The sequence below is a fragment of the Aythya marila genome (genome assembly GCF_965140915.1).
Source record: "Aythya marila genome assembly, chromosome: 5".
Taxonomy (NCBI): domain Eukaryota; kingdom Metazoa; phylum Chordata; class Aves; order Anseriformes; family Anatidae; genus Aythya; species Aythya marila.
Window position 1 is genome coordinate 30,596,424 of NC_139046.1, and position 20,527 is coordinate 30,616,950.

Consider the following 20,527-nt stretch of genomic DNA (forward strand, 5'->3'; position numbering starts at 1 on the left):
TACTTTCTCTTTTTACTTTGAGTGTTATCCAAAATGTTATCAATTTCTTCCAAGACTGTAGGGCATCTACTAGATGAAAATTTTGCTTTAGATAAAACACTTCTTTGATAGTCTGTGTTATGTCATCCTGTACTGTAAAACCTATTTGGCACATCAAACAATTATAGTGCTAGGAACAGATACTTAAGAATCAGTAAACCCACCATCATTTTTCTCCTTCCTGAAAAGGGCCTATGTAAGAAAAGACAAACTGAATTCCATACTGATGAAACATCTATCTGAACACCAGAACAACATGAAAAGTTTGACTTATTTAATAAAGGTCCAGTGTAAACCAATATCTTTTATGCTTTAATCAGTTCTATTACTAAATTTTAATTGTTATATAAGCATCAATATAATACAATAAAATAGAATAATTATTACAATTCTTGAATGTGAGGTTATTTCATTTTTGAGAAATTTGGCCTTGGTGAAATTTATCCATAGAATTTCATTTCTTAGAATATCATCTCCCATTGAATGGTTTGGCTTAGACATCTATTTGACATAACATTTAAAATTAATTAATGGATTATACATATCTTGAAATAAAATACTAGTAGAATCATTCCTATTAAGATTTCAATGTTTGTCTGGTGTGGAAACAGTTTGGTTAGTTTCTTTCTCTATTTTCCTATATTATAATCATTAAAATATTAATTCTATCCATGAAATAACAACAATAACAAAATTATATTTATGTGTACAACAGATTACATTTAAAATGCATCTATGGCAGTACCCGTGCAGAGATCACTGTCCTAGTGTATACACCTGGTTATCTCGTCAGGCTTGTAGCACCAAAACTTTTATATACATAATACTCCGAAGTGCTTCTGACAAATACTGTCTTGTATTTTTATGAAAAGTTTTCGACTGGAAATACTGATTAGACTTTTCATGCAGATGTGAATATTTCTACCACATTCTCCTTTCTTGAATAGAAATTTGGGTCAAAGAGGAAGCCTTGTGGGCTGTTGCTCTGCACCCTCCTCCTCAAATTACATGTGTGCATAAATACTTCTATAATGTCACCTTTATACCTCTCCTGTAAAAATGCCATCAGCTTGGAATTTCAATGTTCCCTGAAAAGCAGCTTTTAAAACTGTGCTTTGTTTGGATGTATACTTGGAAGTATTTTGTGATCTTTAAATTTATTAAGAATTAACAATTTTGTCAATTGCTCTTGTTGTTCTCTTTTCTCCTAATCCTACACACCAGCCAATATTTCTGTACAAATATTACACAATTTAGGTGATGTCAAGAAATAAGAGAGCCTGGAGACAGTTCAAACTAGTTCAGCAAAAGGTTGTGCTTAAAACATGTCTGAGGAAATTAGGCGACCAACTTTATATGAAGATGAGTGAAAGCTGATTGTCTTATCTCCAGCTTCCAAGAGAATAGGAAGTAAATGAATGAAATAAATTAACTTTCAGGAGAAGAGTAAAAATATTATAATTGTTTCAAAGATGATCCCCATTCTGTGAAACTGTAGTGAACTGGACATTACAATTATTCTGATAATAATGTGACAAAACACATTATTCCTTAAAATACTCATTGCTTCATTGTGATATCTCATTTAGGGGGGGTTGAAGCAGATTCTACTTTATTTATTTTATTTTATTTTATTTTATTTTATTTTATTTTATTTTATTTTATTTTATTTTATTTTATTTTATTTTATTTTATTTTATTTTATTTTTTCAAAGATGTGTGAGCCCTCAGTCAACTAGCAAAAAGATGTAATCTCCTCATCTTCCCAAATAGTAGCAAGGCAGGCTGACTGCTGCTGCTGGATAGCTTCACATCAGCAATATCCATTATCTATTTAGAAACTGTGGCTGTGAAACAAAACTTTTGGTTTCTGATGATCACTACACATGCAATCCTTTTTGCCAGTTTATCTAGTTAGCTTATTTTTATTAGTTTTATTAGTTGGTTCAATTGGATAGGTGTTTTAAACCAACCAACCTTCTCCTCTCCAGCTTACCTCACTCTCTCATACTCTCAGAAGGGAAAACATCAGACAGAAATAGAGAAACTGAGTAAAGGGCTTCTGAAAAATCTGTGATGGAGATAGTCATGTTTTAATAGTGTTTAAACCTAAAGAAACTTAACCAGTCATGACTGTAAGAATATGACTGTGAAAACAGATGCAATCAAAATTAAAAGATGAAGATGAAGAGATTGAGACTAAACTGTATTTGTGGTAACATGGTCAGTGCAATAGAATTTTCTGTCTATTTTACAATATTGATTATCAAATACATGTGAATTATATAAAATATACATAAATATACTATTTTGCTCTGAATTTTAATGTTTCAATATTATCATATAAAACACATTAGTTTTTAACACTTTTTGGCTTAACACAGTAATTTGATGTTATCATACCAAAACATTCAGTGTTCTGGCATTTCCATCTAAAACAGATTAGATATCAACTATGAAAAACAGTACCAAAAATACATTTAGAGATGACAGATGAAATAATCTTTACATTAAGCTATGTCTGAAAAATTATAGAAAGAGTCAGTATGACTTCTCTCATTCTTGAGAGTACTATTTTGGTTTGGTTTGGTTTGGTTTGGTTTGGTTTGGTTTGGTTTGGTTTGGTTTTAGGTGAAGAGTAGACGAAGAAGCTTAGTTATTAGAGTTGGTCTAGTTCTTTGCTCATTACTTAAACTCAGACAGGCGGTCAGTTAATTTTCTTCTTTATTTCAAATGTATAATTTTTCTCTCATTTTGGTCTCTGCTGTGAGAAAAAACAGATTATTTTGATACAAAATAACAACGAGGTATTATGATTACGCTTATACTAATCAAATGAAAATACAATCAAGAAAAAATTTGTTTCTCTGAAATACATATGCCTTTTTCTATACAATTTCTTTTCAGTTTTATCCATGCCTTTTTTATGTTAAAAATAATGAATTTTCGAAATCTGTCATTAAACCTGCTAAAGATTCTGTCTACTTTCTCTGACAGGTTAAACAGTGAGAAGAAAATTTCAAAAGAAAGATTTTATACCTCTTTCATCCTTTTTTTTTTTTTTTTTTTAATTTTTATGTTATTTTAAAGACTTTAATAATTCTGTACCTGAATCCAATTCATGACAGTCCATTAAAAATAATCAGTTCGTCAAACTTCTCACTGGAACTCTGATTTGCAAGGTTTGCTTCATGCTTTTCAGTGGACTAGGCAGTGAAGTGATAGGATAAGGACATTAAATTTATGATCCGCATAGCCTAATGGTTTTATTATTACTTAACAACATATTTCTTAGTCTCCCACCACCCTCAGATATCATCTTTCATCTAAGGGCCTCTTTTTTCTAGGACAGTTTTTTATTTTTTTTTTCACCGAATGGGTTGTGAGGCATTGGAACAGTCTGCCCAGAGAAGTAGTTATGTTGTCATCCCTAGAGGTTTTCAAAAGACATGTAGATGTGGTGTTTAGGGACATTGTTTAGCTGTAGACTTGATGGTGCTAGGTTAACAGTTGGACTTGATTATCTTAGCAACCTAAATTATTCTACAATTCTCTAATGTGTTATAAGGTGAAAATGACATTTCTTGCATCCTATTTTACCAATTTCTCTTTAGTTCTTTCAGATAAGTAAATGGAAGATACTATAACACTTTCAATTAATTTGCTGATGTCACATAATGTACTTAAAATTAAAAAAGAAAAGAAAAAAGATAATTAAAATGGAAAATAGATAGATATTAAGAATTTGATGAGACTTTCCTAATATATTGTAACTTATATCTGACCTTTTTTTTTAATATATTTTGGTATTAATGATTTTCCTTCTGAAACAACCAAGGATGATGTGGCAGTATCTCTACCTTCTTAAGCTTGATAAAAATTTATGTCTGATCTCCACTTGTTTCTTTGAAATCCAGAGCACTCCAGCTCTGCTAGAAACTTCAGCTAAGAAGTACCATCTGCTTGCTGGGACTTTGAATATTCTGGCCCATGTCATTTCTATAGAAATTCTATTCTTGGGAAGAGGACTATTGCCAGAAATTCTGCATTGTGTGAAAGCTCAAGAAAAACTTAGCAGAGATTGAGGGTGTAAAAGACAAGAATTGAGAAAAATTGCCTTTGTGTAAAGCATAGCTTTGTTAAATAAATAATAATAATAATTATTATTAAATAATAATGTAATAATAAATTATTTAATAATAATTATTATTAATAATTAAATAATAATTTAATAATAATAATAATAATAATAATAATAAACAGAGGACAAAAGATGAAAGATTCTGTTGCTGGTTTTGGTAATGTATTGTAGAATTTTTGAATCCTTAGTGTGTGATTTATTTATTTATTTATTTTCCTTGGGAGAGTGGGGGGTAGGGAAGTAAATTTGTGTGGCTTTATTTTCCAGTTATATAGAAATATATTTAATTCCTTTTAATTCCTAAAAGTATTGCTTTCTTGACAAATGAAGAGCAACATCTGTTCAAAGAGACCGTCTTAAGACAAAGATGCCGATGAGAAATGAATTAACTGGATTTTTTTTTTTAATATTTTGTTTATATAATCATGCTTCAGTTTTGTTAAATACAATTTGTCTAACTTAGATTATTGTATCATATAGATTATGCAGTATGACCTCCTTTCTGTTACTGTTTTTCACGACAGACATTCTGTATTTAATCAATTGGACAAATGTTCTAGTTGTAATGTATTGTGATATTTTTTTACTAAAAAATGCTGTCCTAAATCAAGCATCAAAATACTAGTACAACTATTTATGTTTATAATTTAAACTTGTAGCCCCCACATAGTGTGAAATCAGAACTGTTTGAATACATTAATTACGTAAAAAAGCACGTTAATTATCATTAACTATGTAACTGCATTTCATTTTTCTTTATTGTATTTTCTAATACTTTGACTCCATTTTAATTCTGTTCAGCCCTCAGTCTGAACACTTTTTTTTTTCTGTTCAGTACTCAGTCTGTTCAGACTCTGTAAACCAGAGCTCTATTCTGAGGTTTTAACTCTGATTTGTTGTCTTTTTCAAGGTGCAGTTCCTCTTGCTCTTTTCTTCTTTGCTGTCCTTTGAATGCCCATGTGCAGTCCCCCCCGGCCCCCACGCCCTGGATACTGTAGCCTTCTCTGTTTTCTGTATTAAATGAAGTCCATATTTTAAGTTTAACATCTCTCTTGGTTTGCTTCCTAGTTCTAATTTCTATCTTCTGCTCATCACTAAATCTAGATTAGTTTTAATGGTTCTTTTTCTTGATGAAGAAATCATGGCTTTGGTCAGCTAAAAAATGCTTCTCCCTGATTTTATTTTTCTGACACGATCAATTTTGTTCATAATCACATTTAGCTTTGAGATTTTGCATGCTGATACAATATATTTTTATAACATCATAAAAATATTAAAATATCTGGGGATCTATTTTTTTCTTATTAATATAATTGATTCTTTACTTGTCACTGATTCCTGTTTCTAGCTCCACACTGCTTGATCTTTATTAATAGAACAATCAAAAATAAAATTATATATTATTAGTTGCTTTTTTTTTTGTTTGTAAAAGTATCAGATGATTACTAGTACTACTCTTGATTACTAGTTAGAGAAGCATCCTACTTATTTTATTCAAAATTTCAAATGTCTTCAGAATTTTTGTCTGCTTACACTCTTTGTTTATAGATTGTCTTCTGTTTATTTTGTCCTAATGACCAAAATTCTACTGTTAAAATTCTTATGACTGATTATATTTCCACACAAGTCAAAGTAGAAGATAAATAAGTTGATGACAGCAGTACAATCAGCATAATAATAAAATGTGAGAATTTGAATCAGATATTTGTATACTACCCAGGGAAAACAGGAGCTAAAACATAAGGTTAAGCAGGCCTATTCCATACTCCATTTCTCTTTCTTTTTTCTTTTTTTTTTTTTCCTTAAATATTATGCAAATTTTCATTCCCTTCTACACTTACAGATTTATAGTATTTCCTGTATACATTTAGCGGTACCATATTCTATCCTCAGTATCTGAGATCTCCCTCAGTAAGTTTGCAGACTTTCCCCCCAAGCTGGGGGGAAGTGTTGATCTGCCAGAAGGGAAGAAGGCCCCTGCAGAAGAACCTGGACAGTTGCACCGGGAGAAGTCCAAGCTGGAAATTGGAGACATTTCTTCTCTGAAAGAGTGGTTAGCCATTGGAACAGGTTTCCCATAGAGGTGGTGGTGTTCTTTAAACATCACCTTCCTTGGCGGTGTTTAAAGTTGGATATACATGTAATACTTAAGTACATATCTTATTGGGTAATAGTGGAGGCTAGGGGATGGTTGGACCAGATGATCTTGGAGGTCTTTTCCAACCTTTATGATTATATGGTTCTATATAATAAACAAGAAAAATAAACAATGCCACAAAAAGAGTAGTGACTTAATATTTTCCAACACCTTAAGCTATGTGCACATAAAAACATTACAAATAGTAAATGAGCTATATCCAACTAAGAAGCATTAATAAAGTGTTGGGAATATTTTCAAACTAACAATTTCTACTAAGCAAAATATGGATGTACCCATTGTTACAATAATATACCATTGAACCAAGAATCAGGAGTCTAAGCAGGTCACACATGGCCATCAAGAACATTTTTTAATATTTGAAAGAGAATAAAAATTAGATCCAGAAACAATGAGTATGAAACACAAAAGAAGGGTAAAAAATTAGGCCATATTTTTCTATAGGGTACTCCATGAGAATGGAGTACTACTGGCTCTGCGTTCAGATAAAGGTTGGAGACTTGCACAGTGGAAGTGTGTGCACACAATGTTAAAAACTAAAGGACTGGTTAAGAGCTGACCTCTGCCACTTACCATCACCTAGGTGTTGGAGTTCTCAAATAGTTCATACTGGTCTATAGCTATTTGCCATGGGTGTCTGTTCTGGATAACTATCACAGAATTACATCTGCTGTTTTGTTTGTATACAAAGCTCAAAGTACTCATAGCAACAGATGCCAAATGCAGCTCATTAAAGATCCAAGAATATAACTTGTCTGGATTAAGTCATAAAACAAGTTGCAGCTGAATAGGAAGGTGCTGAAGCATAATGACTCCAAAACAGCTTTAAGAAATACTGCCCTCAAAATGTCTCTGAGGAGTTCAAGCAAAATTGCAGTTACTTTAAAGAAAGCAAATAAGATAGAAGGACACATTTCTGGAGTAGTGATCAACAATGTAGATGTAAGCTAATGTATTAAATGACATGGGATGATTAGTTTTCCGTCTAGAATACATAGTATTACAAAATAGATGATGGAATGTTAGGCAGCACGTAATTAGAGTCAATAGCTAAGAAAATAGATCAGTTTCAAATATAATGGTTTCAGGTGTGAAAGAAAAAGCTTTGCTGCCCAATTTTTATTTATTTATTTTAAGTAGCATCTGATGGTACAGCAGTTGACAATCAGAAAGGTCACACATGCAGTGAAATCAATGCCTGTATTCAACAGTGGCTAAGATCAACTTCAAAGACAACACACAAAAAGCAGAGACTAGAGCCTGCCCTCAATGGGAAGGAACAGTAGACAGTACAGCACTGCTCAATCCATGAGCGGACTGATTGAAGGGTCAGTCTCATACATGTGTGCACGCACACACAAAGTTACTCCTCTAGTGCACTAGCACAGTTCATTATGTGTAGAAACACATGGACATGCAACATTCAGGCAAGGTCTCTGTGGTGGCTTGCCATGCACCAATCCTCTGCTTCTGCACTGTGGAAGACATCTGTCTAACAATGTTCTGCCCTGTTGCTGTTACTGAGGGTTTTGAAGCCAGATCTCTTCACTGACTGCCAATCAAATTAGTGCACCATTATATCAATTAACTCTCCAGTAGGTGCAGGTGTCAGTTCTGTCAGCTCTGAGCTGCTGGTAAGTAGTGAGGCTCCCAGTTCTTAGATCTCATTTCGACCATCCTGTCTGTCAGCCATGGCTCATTGCATGCAGTTACTCAGCTCTTGGTCAAGGGAAGGAAAAGCAATCCAAGCTTGCTTTCTCCTAAGCTAACAGGTTACAATGACATTCCTTTTTCCCCTTTTTTGGTTTTTGTTCATTTTGTATCTTTCTGTACAGATTAGATAGGGGAAGAGAAGTTTTTTCTCTTCTTCCTTGTTTCTCCCATATACATAAACACATGGACAATATCTGCAAGAGTATTTTGAGAGGATCGTCATCTATCAATGAAGCATAAGAATGTGTGAGTGCACCTTAACTGTATTAAGATGTGCAGAGGGATGAGGAAAAAGAATTTCCAAATCGTGGTTATATTGAAGTGTACTAAGCCACTAAGACTGATGATAAGTATGCAGTGAGCTGTGTCAAAAGTTAAGTATTTGCAGAAGCAGTCAGGTGTTTCCTAGTCAGTTTAGGAGTTTTGGGGGTGAACAGAATCTGGATGTATGTTACTAGGTGATATTTTATGACTTAGGTACTTAATCTCCTTTTGCAAACTAAATCTGTTGATTGAGAAAGAAATAATTAAGGCTACATGTAACTAGTACATACTGAGAAAATTTGCTGATGATACTGAAGTTGGAGGAGTTGTTGATTCTGCTGAGGGCAGAAAGACCTTGCAGAAAGATCTGGACAGACTGGAGATCTGGGCAATCATCAACTGCATGAAGTTTAGCAAGAGCAAGTGCCAGGTCCTGCACCTGGGACAGGGCAACCCTGGCTATACGTACAGACTGGGTGACGAGACACTGGACAGCAGCCCTGCAGAGAGGAATCTAGAGGTTTTGGTTGAGCACATATATTTCAAAGCATCACAAAGCCAATTAATAGAACAGAGTAAAAAGTGTATTTCTGAAAGGAGATCTATTTAATTAAACACTCATAAACATATGCCTATTGTCTATTTTAACATACCTCTCAATCAATCTAGTTGGTTTTCTCTTTCACTGAAGATGCAGGATGCATTAAAGATGTTGGAGGAAAAGAAGTAAGAAGTGGAAATTTGTGCAGAAGTATAAGAAATATGTATTTATTTTTTTTTTATGAAAATTAGGAATCAAATTAAATTTACTTGGAAACAAGGAATTCCATTAACTAAGTTTTCTCCTACCATTGCAAGTCAAAGTTCTTGTTTCATAACATTGTAATTCATTCATGACATTGTAGAAAGCACCCATAAGGAGAAACCTACTTATTTTTTAGTTATATATCTTCAGAAAACTGAAGTTCTTGAGGTTTGTAAATATTCTCTGGAAATAAGTCATCAGACATTCTCTTATTTCATGGCTTTCCTGAAGGCATAAATGTTATTACCGTGCTGTCCTAGAATCCAATTTCTCTGCTTACAACACTGTCTACACACTAGCTTGCCCTTTAAGTCCACTCTGGTATTGCCACTTTAAGATATAACAAAAATCCACTGCATACTTGGATCATCCTCTTCCATGAAATACAGATACAAATCTGACAGTCTGGCTCCCACTGTTTTTCCCTCTGTCTTTCCTTCAGAAGTTTCTTTCTGCCAGCCAAAAAATCAATACATAACTATTTCACCTCTCTTCATCAGTATATGTAAAACTTTATATGAGACAATGACAAAAGTTTTTATCATGTTGCTTTGTCACCCTGGCAGGAAGTCTTATGAATAAGACACTAACAGGAACACAGACACTACTGAATATTTTTGGGTTCACAGGTTTCCAAAAGGTTGTAACTACAATCAATGCCAATTTAAACAGACTAAAATCTATGTCTTTGCCATCAAGAGAAACCAGGCTTCAAGTGCTGAATGTCATGCATACCAAAATTATAAATAATATCATATATAAAATACATAAATAGAAAGTAATCTTCCAGCTTTGGTGTTTTACAAGCTTTTATGGTCAATATCACTATTCCAGATATATCAGTCAGAGCCAAATTTCAGTATCTTTGGCCAATGAGGCAGGAAAAGAGAAATTGGACCAGACCAGACTTTAAAAGATTGAATAAGCTGATTGCTGGGTATTTATTGCATGGTTGTGCTGTGTATGCTAATCCAGTGATCTGATACAGGAAACCACGAGACACTACTGGCTGTAGAAGACACACACCGTCAGATGTAGACTTTGAGATAAGCGAAAAATTTCAAAATCAGCACAGCCTGTCTCTGATTCAGAACTACATACAAGCAAGATCCCATACTGTTGTGTACTGCTGGCTTGCAGTTGTCCTTAATACAGATCTGACAATTCTATATGACCATCACAGAAGAAAACACAGTCTGAGTATTTCTACTTACATATTGAGGAGCGAAGGTGTTTCCAGACATCCATACCCAATCATGAACATAGCTGCTGATTAGACCAAATACTGTAGCAGAAATTTCAAAAGTGTCAGACATACTGTGAATGCGACACAGTGGATATTTTTGTAACCAATTACTCTGTTGGGATTGTTCAATTTTCTGATATGACATTGGTGTTGTATTGATACTTCTTCTACTTAAAGACTTACTTAGAAAGCATAAGTGAGACAGTGCACAAAATGGCTTTACCATTCCTGCTCATCAGCCTGTTTTCTTTTGTATTGTTCCTTCTACTCAAACCCTTGGAAATCTATCCCTTCTAAATCAGATTGATGAAGTCACTGTAATACCTTTGTGTGAGTACTGTGATCATTTCTTTTTGTAGTTGTAGGGGATGTATTACAAAATCTGGCCTGTATATCAAAACTCTCTGAATAAATCACATGATAGGTCTGGATAAGAAACAAGTATTTCCACAGAGATTTCTTCTAAAGGTGTCTTGATACATGTCATGGAGAAAAGGTACCACAAATACAAAGCTGTGTGTTTTCAAGATTCCTCATGGTGTGTTTTCAAGATTTAAGTTTTTTGTTTGTTTGTTTGTTTGTTTGTTTTAATTACCAGACAAAGACCTCACTCACTCGCTGGAGATAAATATCCATGGTGGCCTACAAAATCACCTGACCATTAAAGTTAGTGCTTTGTACAGGGACAGTTTAGAAGTAAAATAAACCAACAAAACATGTAGTAATATCTTTGCCTGAGCATCCTTTCTTCTCACAGCAACTTCCTTGTTTGTATCTGAAGTTCAAAAACATTTTAAACCTTTTATATTTCATTTGCCTTCTGTTCCTGAAGTGACCAACCCTCTGTTTTGTTTTCCCTCTTTGATGGGGGGAAGGATGGCAGGTGGCAGGAGCAGGGAAAGGGTAGAAGAAACAATTTGTTTACTTCTGGAAGGGAGACCTGTAGTGAAAAAGGTCCTTGTAGCCTGAAAATGTATGTAATGCAGACCAATGGTTATGAATGTATAGGAATGGATATATACAGCAAAGCAGTTGATGTCTGTTGTTGTGAACATCTTACTTATGGTAGAGTTCAGCAGATATGCTAATGGTTGTGTTTTCCTCTTTACTCTCTTCTGAAAGGTGTCCAGCCATGCTCTCTGAGACAACCCCCAGTGCAAACCATGTTATCATACATTTGTTCAATTCATTGACCAGGAGATTCTTTTCAAAAATGCATTCCCTGATCAGAACTATAATGTTAATGTCAATGCAACTGCAGTGTTGTCAGCTGACAGCACAAATGTGGAGGGAGAAGTGAGAAACATTACCCTTAATTTTTATTTTATTTTATTTTATTTTATTTTATTTTATTTTATTTTATTTTATTTTATTTTATTTTATTTTATTTTATTTTATTTTATTTTATTTTATTTTATTTTATTTTTGTCTCACCTGATTCTCAGTAATGGAAGTTCCAAATTATAACCTTCCTTTTTCTACTTTTTTTTTCTCCACCATTTCACTCCCATTCCAGAAGGAAAAGAAGAAAGAAAGAAAAAGAAAGGAAGAAAGGAAAAGAAAGAGAAAAAGGAAGGAAGAGAGAGACAGTAAGGATGGGGTGGGGGGGAGAGAGGGGAGAGAGAGAAAGAGAGGAAGGGGGAGGAAGAGAAAGAAAGAAATAAGGGGGAGAGGGAAGAGAAAGAAGAGATGTGAAGGGGAGAAGGAAGGAAGGGGGGGAGGGAAAAGGAGATCAAAGGGGAGGAAGAAGGAGAGAAAGAGGGGGTGGGGAGAGGGAGAGTGGGAGGTGAAGGGGGAGACAGAGAGGTGGAGAGAGGGAGACAAAGAGAAAGGTGTGGAGAAAGAAAGAGAAGGAAAGGAAGAGAATAAGTAGAGAGAGGGAGGGCGAGAGAGGGAGAAGCAGGGTAGAAAAGGGGAAGAGAGGCTGGGAGAGGGCAAGAAAGAGGGAGAGGTGGGGAGGATAAGGGAGAGAGGGAAGGGGGAGAGAGGGAAGAAGGGAGGTAGGAGAGGGGAGGGTGAAAGAGAGAAAGAGGAAAGAGAGAAAAGAAAAAGAGAGAAGGGAAAAAGAGAGAAAGATGAACAAAGAAAGGGGAAAAAGAGAAAAAAGGAAGGAAGGAAGGAAGGAAGGAAGGAAGGAAGGAAGGAAGGAAGGAAGGAAGGAAGGAAGGAAGGAAGGAAGGAAGGAAGGAAGGAAGGAAGGAAGGAAGGAAGGGAGGGAGGAAGGAAGGGAGGAAGTTAGTTAGTTTATCACTCTTCCAAGACTGGGAAACCTGTCAGCACTTGCACATTTACTTTTTATGATGGGACTCTAAATAATGTAATATTTCTTCTACATTAATAATGCTTATTTTTAAATCATAAAATATGTCAACATCTGTGCTATATAAATCAGGGTGAGATTAGAGTTGTAAAGGAAGAGGCATTCTTTAGAAGAGTGGAAAAAGATAAACTATGTAATCTGCTATGAGAACATATTAATCTGTGAGCTCTCAGTTGGCCCGTTATTGAATGGAATTTTCCCTGAGACAAAACAATTCTTTTTAAGCATGGAAGTTTCAGAGCTGTCTAGCAACATGAGGACTTGTTGTGAGTTCTGATTTTATTAGCCTCAGAAGAATGGTGTCATTTAGATCAGCTTTTAACCTGTTTTTAAACTGCTATTTTATTACTTTTGGTGAGATTCTAGTGGCATGAAATTACCAAATCACATTAAGAAAACATGGTAGGTGGAGGGAGGAAGCTAGTTAAATAACACGAAAAAATAAATAAATAAAAGAGTTCTCATCTTTAACAGTCAAGGATGTGGTTATTAAAAAAACAAACAAACAAACAAACAAACAAAAAAACATTATTTTTTAGACACTGTAAATGCAAATAACTGCAGACTCTCTGATGACATAAAATAATTTATACAGAGAGACTGAAGTTTTGCTTGCTTTTTTGTGTGTATACACATATACATACAAAAAAATAAACATAGATTTATGTACATGTGAAAAAAATAGTAAAGATTTTACACATATAGGGGAATGACTTACAAAATATGCTTAATTAATGTTATAAAAAGAAAGGAATTTGGTAGATAAGCCTTCTTTTTCCTTCCATTTAAGCAGTAAATCTGTTTGATTTACAGTACTGGTACAGTGCATAGTGTAATCATTTTTTTCTTAGTCATTTTGCTAACAACACAAATACCATTGCTAAAGACAGTGGCTTTTTCAAACATGCTTAACATTGGTATAAATCTGTGTCCTCTGAATTTCATGGGCATATCCTCAATAACTGAAATTAGAACTTTTCTGAAAAAAATATGGAAACTTCAGCTACATAACAAGAGCAGAGATGGATCTTTCAATAAGTTACTTGAAGATAAATCATCAAGTCATGGTCAAGTTCTTAGTCTGTAAAATGACTCTAGGATTCTTGGTTTTAAGTAATTTCGAGGAAATTTGTTGTTGAGTAAAACTTGATAATGATATAGGAAAAAAAAAATAAACATTAAAGCAAGTTGCAGAAAAGACAGTTCCTATTGTGGAAAGGTACTAGAATTTTTCTCCAAATATCAACTTCATTAAGATTGCAGGGAATAATAACAAAGTTGATAGAAAATAAAATGATCTTGAGATCTCCTTTGAGATTCCCCCAAGCACATAGAAACAATTATATCAGATTATTTTACAAAGCATCAGATGCAGTAATGCTTGATAGTATTCATGTGCCTGGAAGTGCAGAAAGCCACCACCTGTTGTCTTAAAAAGATTAAATTCATATATTATAAAGACTCAGCAACTATGATGTTTGATGCAAGTTCAAGATGTAAGTAGCATATGCTTGACAATGTGCTGTAATCACTGGTAATCCTGAATTTATTAGGCTCTCCTCAATTTCTAGTTGTTTGTGTCTCTTTTCTTTCTCTTTTTCATCTCTATCAATGCAAATCACAATTGCTGTAATTATAAACTACTATAAGGAAAATAAGATGGTTTACTTTGAAACATAAACTATCATAATTGAAGAACACATACAGTATGATAAGTCACAGCTCATCAACTCTGACCACTCTAAAAGAATGATATCATTCACCTCTATTTAGCAGGCTTGTGTACCATTCCCTCCAATTAAAATCAGTGTCTCCTTTTAAAGGCACTTTCAGTATGCTTCAAGTTTCCACAGTATCCCTGGATTAATCAATAGAAATTGCCAGTATGTTACTAAATCTGTAGCTACAATATAATTAATTTTGAATGAGAAATGATTTCTTTAAGTGTTGCTGAGTGTTATACCCACACTGTGCAAGAATACATAGAGTAAACACTCATTTCCAAGTTCCAAACCCTGAGATGTCTCCTCAGAATTACTAGGTTTTGTTAATGTAAATTTATTACACCTTTTTTGTGCATTCTGTTGTCGTGGTTCCGCTCGAGTGGGCAGCCGAGCTCCACCACAGCCGCTCTCTCACTCCCCCTCCTCAAAGAGGAATGGGGAGAAAATATGTGAAAAGGGCTCAAGGATTGAGATAAGGACGAGAAAATCACGCAATAATTATTGTAACGGGCAAAACAGACTCGGCATAAAGAGATAGTAAGATTTATTGCCTACAACTAACAAGCGAGAGAAGTGAGAAAACAAAGGAAAAAAAAAAACAAAAGCACCTTCCCCCCCCATCCACCCTCTTCCACCTCCTCCCCCTGAGCGGCGCAGGGGAACGGGGAATGGGGGTTATGGTCAGTCTACAGCACTTCTTCTCTGCCGCTCCTTCTCGGTCACTCTTGTCCCCTGTGCTGTGGGGTCCCACCCACGGGATGCAGTCCCTGATGAACTGATCCGGCGTGGGCTTCCCACAGGCAGCAGCTCTTCCAGAACTGCTCCAGATATGGGTCCGTACCACGGGGTCCATCCCTCAGGAGAAAACTGCTCCAATCTGGCTCCCCTACGGGCAGCAGCTCCTGCCAGGTCACCTGCTCCTGCGTGGGCTCCTCTCCACGGGCTACAGGTCCGGCCCGGAATCTGCTCCGGCAGGGGTCTTCCACAGGCGGCAGCCTCCGTTGGTGCAGGGCCACCTGCTCCACCGTGGTCTCCTCCATGGGCTGCAGCGTGGAACCCTGCTCCACCGTGGTACTCCATGGGCTGCAGGGGGACATCCTGCTTCACCATGGTCCTCACCACAGGCCGCAGGGGACTTCTGCTCTGGCGCCTGGAGCACCTCTCCCCCTCCTTCTACACTGACCTTGGTGCAAGGCTGTTCTCCCACTCCCTTGACTCTCCCGGCTGCTGTGTGGCGCAGCGTTTTTTCCCTGTCTTAAATATGCTCTCACAGAGGCGCAAAACAACATCGCTTATTGGCTCGGATCTGGAAAACAATGGGGCCCTTCCCAAACATGGGGCAGCTTCTAGATCTTTCTCACAGAAACCACCCCTATGGCTCCCTGCTACCAAAACCTTGCCACGTAAACCCACTACATCTGTTCAAGAAAGATTTACATCGTACAAGCTGCAATGTTATTGAGAAAGAACAAGAAGGAGGGACGCAGAAGGCTGGCCAAGAAAAGGTGTAAAACTGGATGAAATATACACAGTGATAACGCAAGGAATAAAATTCCTATTTTTCTCTCTCTCTCTTTTTTTTTTTTTTTTTTTTTTTTTTTGTTGTTGGTTTGTTTGTTTATTTCTTGGTTTGCTTGCTTGTTTCCTTTGCTTCACCCTCCCCCTCCTCCCCTCTCAGCCCTGGTCTTCATTAATTTTATATAGAGGGACATTAAAGATTATGTTGAATGTCAACCAACATTGTTTCTGTAGAAGTGTCCCAGTGTTCTTGGAGAAGGTAGGTTTTCCAAACATTAATTTCCAAACAGAAAATTATACATTACCTAGTGACGAAATAAGCCATAATAAATAAATAAATAAATAAATAAATAAATAGATAGATAGATAGATAAAAGAGTTGCCTAAGTGCTAGGTCTACTCTTTGGAGTAAAAAAGAATAACGAATAACACTTATTTGCAGATTGCATTATATTGTTAATAACAACAATTTTTGCTGAGTACTTTATTGAAATGCCTATTAAGTTTCACAATCTATTTACAAAACAAAATTAGCAATAGAAGTTTATTCTCTAAGATTTTTTAGATTTTGGGAACTGTAATGGTAGAATACCATGGTGTTTCCACCCACCAAACTTTCTTGCAGGAACTGTCATTTATCTTGTATAATCTCCGTATAATTTCTACTTTTCAAGCTAAGTTATACCTGGACATAAAACACAAACACATTTTATGAAAACCTTCACAAATATATAACCAAAGACTTTTGAAGAATGGATGTTTATATTCAGATCTCAATTTTTCAATCTTAATTCAAAGTAATTAAAACCGGATCACAGAGACTTGTCTCCTCACCATAGACTGTTTGGATGCCAAAAGAAATCTTAACTTTCTATTAACAGACTTTCCAGCTATAAAGCTGCTCTAGAAAATATTTTTATAACAGAATAATATTTTTATATCAACAAAAATATATATTTTTAATATTTATCATGTGCTGAAGTTTTTGCATTCAGTCTTTCCAAACAAATTCAGATTTTGTCAAAAGCCCTAGGGGCAAAAGATACAACCAAGTGAAATAGGAAATGTTTACCATCAAAGCTATTATGAATTTTTAATTAAATGCAGCTGCTGCTTTTTCCTTTGCCAATAATGATATTGTGCAGATCTTCATTTAGAGACTCACCCTGATGGGAAACATACTTAAAGACTCATCAGCTAAATGTTAAAGTAAGCTGGCTGGTGATCTTCTACAGATTCCATTGCTTATTCTCCACTACAGTTTTACGTTATGATGTCATACATCAGTGTTAAAGAGGTAGCAGTTAACTGCACTGAGAAACACATACGGTAATTTGATTACTTGAAGCAGTCACACTTTGAAGTTTAGATCTAAGACAGAAGTACCACAGGGCTAGATGCTGAACAGAGACATGGAAAAATCCAGTTCCCAGAAGTCTGCATGTACTGAAGGGGAAATATTCACTCTCTGTGTATGTGTTTGGAAATGAGGAGGCAGAGACTGATAAATCTATCTTTACTCTTAATTCAGTGATGTGTTTCTACTATTATCATAGAATCACAGAATGGCTTGTGTTGGAAAGGACCTTAAAGATCATCAAGGTCCAACCCCCCTGCCATAGGCAGGGATGCCACCCTCTAGATCAGGTTGCCCAGGCCACCATTCAGCCCAGCCTTGAACCCGGCCAGGTGCATCCACAACTTCTCTGGGCAACAACTTGTTCCAGTGCCTCACCACCCTCTAAGTGCAGGATTTCCTCCTAACATCTAATATAAACTTCCTCTCTTTTAGTTTAAAACAATTCTCCCTTGTCCTATCACTATCTGTCTGAACATCCCCAGATCTCTCAGCCTTTCTTCATAGGCTCCATCCCTCTGATAATCTTCATGGCACTCCTCTGGACTCACTCTAAAGGGTTGACATCTTTCTTGTGCTGGAGGCCCCAGACCTTGTCCAAGTGCAGCCTCACAAGGGCAGAGCAGACAATCACCTCCCTTGACCCACTGTCCTTGTCTCTGTTGCTGAGGCCCAGGATATAGTTGGTCTTCTGGGCTGCAATCTCACACTGCTGGCTTCTGTTGAACTTTTCTTTCACCAGGACACCCAAATCCTTCTCTGAGAGCTGCTCTAATTGAGTTCTTCACCTAGTCTGTACTCATGTCCAAGATTGTCCTTATCCAGATGCAGCACCTTGCACTTGGATTTGTTGAATCTCATTAGGTTCACATGGGCCCACTTCTCAAGCTTGTCCAGGTCCTTTGGATGGCATCCCTTCCTTCTAAAAAATACATTGCACCACTCAGCTTGGTATCTTCAAACTTGCTGAGGGTATAATTTATCCCACTGTCTATGCTTTGATAAAGATATTAAATAACACTAGTCCCAAAACAGACCCCTGAGGGACACCACTAGACACCACTAGTCACCTGGACATAGAGACATTGATCATAACTCTCTGGCCACCCAGCCAGTTCCTTATCCACTGAACTGATCACCCTTCAAATCTGTATCTCTCCAATTTAGACCTAAGGGTGTTGTGGGGGAACGTGTTAAAAGCATTGATCGGTCTTCCTTTGTCAACTTATTCAATCACTCCATCATAGAAAGCCACCAGGTTGGTAAGGCATGATTTGCCTTTGATGAAGTCAAGCTAGCTATCTTGGATCACCTCTTAGTCTTGCATGTGACTTGACATTTCTTCCAGGAGGATCTGTTCTATGATCTTTCCAGGCCCAGAGGTAAGGTGAGGCTCACCAGTCTGTAGATCCACAGGTCCTCCTTTCCACTCTTTTTAAAAATAGGGTGATGTTTCCCTTTTTCCACTTAACTAGGACTTTGCCTGACTGTCATGGCTTTTCAAATATGATGAAGAGAGGCTTGGTAACTACATCAGCCAATTCCTTCAGGACCCTGGATGCACACCATCAGATACCATAGGTGTTTTCAAACATGTTCTTCATTTACAGGAGAAGGGACTGTGCACCCCCAGACCCTGCCTAGATGTTCAAGGGATTGAGAGACACAAGAAGCTTGAATGTCAGTGAAGATTGAGGCAAAGAACTTGTTGAGAACCTCAGCCTTCTCCATGTGTGTTGTTACCAGTTCTCCCTTCCCACTTATCAGAAGGGATACACTCTCCATGGCCTTTCATTTCCGGCCAATGTGCTTATAGAATCCATTCTTGTTATTCTTTGCAACCCTTGCCAATTTCAGTTCCATCCATGCCTTGGCTTTCCTGATTCTATCCCTACTCTGGACAGTATCCCTGCAATCTTCCCAAGCCACTTGTCCTGTTTTCACTGTCTGTACATTTCCTTCATACACCTCAGTTTGACCAGCAGGTCCTTGCTCAGCCATGCCAATTTTCTGCCTTCCCTGCTTGATTTCTTACACATGAGGATGGAGAGCTCTTGCACCCTGAGGGTCATTAAAGAGTTGACAACTTTGATCGGTTCCTCTAACCCTAAAGACAGTTTTCCAGGGGATCTCATCAACTAGGTCTTTGAGTAGCTGGAATTTTGCTCTTCTAAAGTTCAGGGTCCTGATTTTTTCCTTTGCAAGGCCCATATTCCTCAATATCATGAAATCAATAAGGGCATCATCACTTCAGATGAGACAGCCTCTATTCTCAACCTCATTAAATGAGTTCACCCACATTGGCGAGCACCAAGTCCAGTAATGCTTCTCCTCTGGTTGGTTTGTCTAATACCTGGGCCAGCAAATTATCCTCAATGCACTCCATAAGTCTCCTGGATGATTACAGCTTTCTTTCCCAGCAGACATCCAGGTGGTTGAAATCCCTCATCAGGATGTTATTTGTCCCACCATATTTCCATTATAGTAATTAGGTCATCTTTTTGTAATTGCAGTGTGGTTTCCAATCCCTCCTACTTGCTTTTTTTTGTTGTTTTTGTTGTTTTTTTTTTGTTTGTTTGTTGTTTTTTTTTTTTTTTTTTGTGTTGCATGGATCAGTATGAAGGCATTTAATTTGGACTATTGGCTGCATCACCTTTTTAGGGAAGCTCTCCTTAACTCCTTTGGGACAAGTCATGGATATTTTCCCAGTGCTTCCTAAAGTGTTGGTGTTCCTCAATTCTTCTCTATCACTCAGAGATATATCCTTTTTCCCTGCTGAATCTAGTTTAAAGCTCTGCCAATGAGTCCAGACCAGAATACTCTTGCTCCATCTGGTCAGCAGCAACCCAGCTGGTGTCATACCTTGTTTCCCAAAGGTGTGTCCAAGATAGTATGGTACATCATAATATACTTGAAAAAAACATACTTCAGGGTTGAAAGATTACAACAGAGGAGGGGCAACGTAGTTAGCAGTGACTATTCAGCAGAAATTTGATTTAATAGCTCATGTTCTTCCCTGAGGCTGTAGCTGGTGGTGATGAAAACCTCATAAGTGTAAGGTGTGTTCTGGTTGAATAACTAAGCTGCCAGGTAAAGGATGTGGTAAGAACACTGTGTAGCATAAGGGGAAAAAAATGAAAGTTTGATGTTGTTTTTTATTTTGTTTTGTTTTGTTTTTTAAAGACTCAGAATGTGCAGAAGAGGAATCAAAGACTTACCTCTCACAGGAATAGGGAGTGACA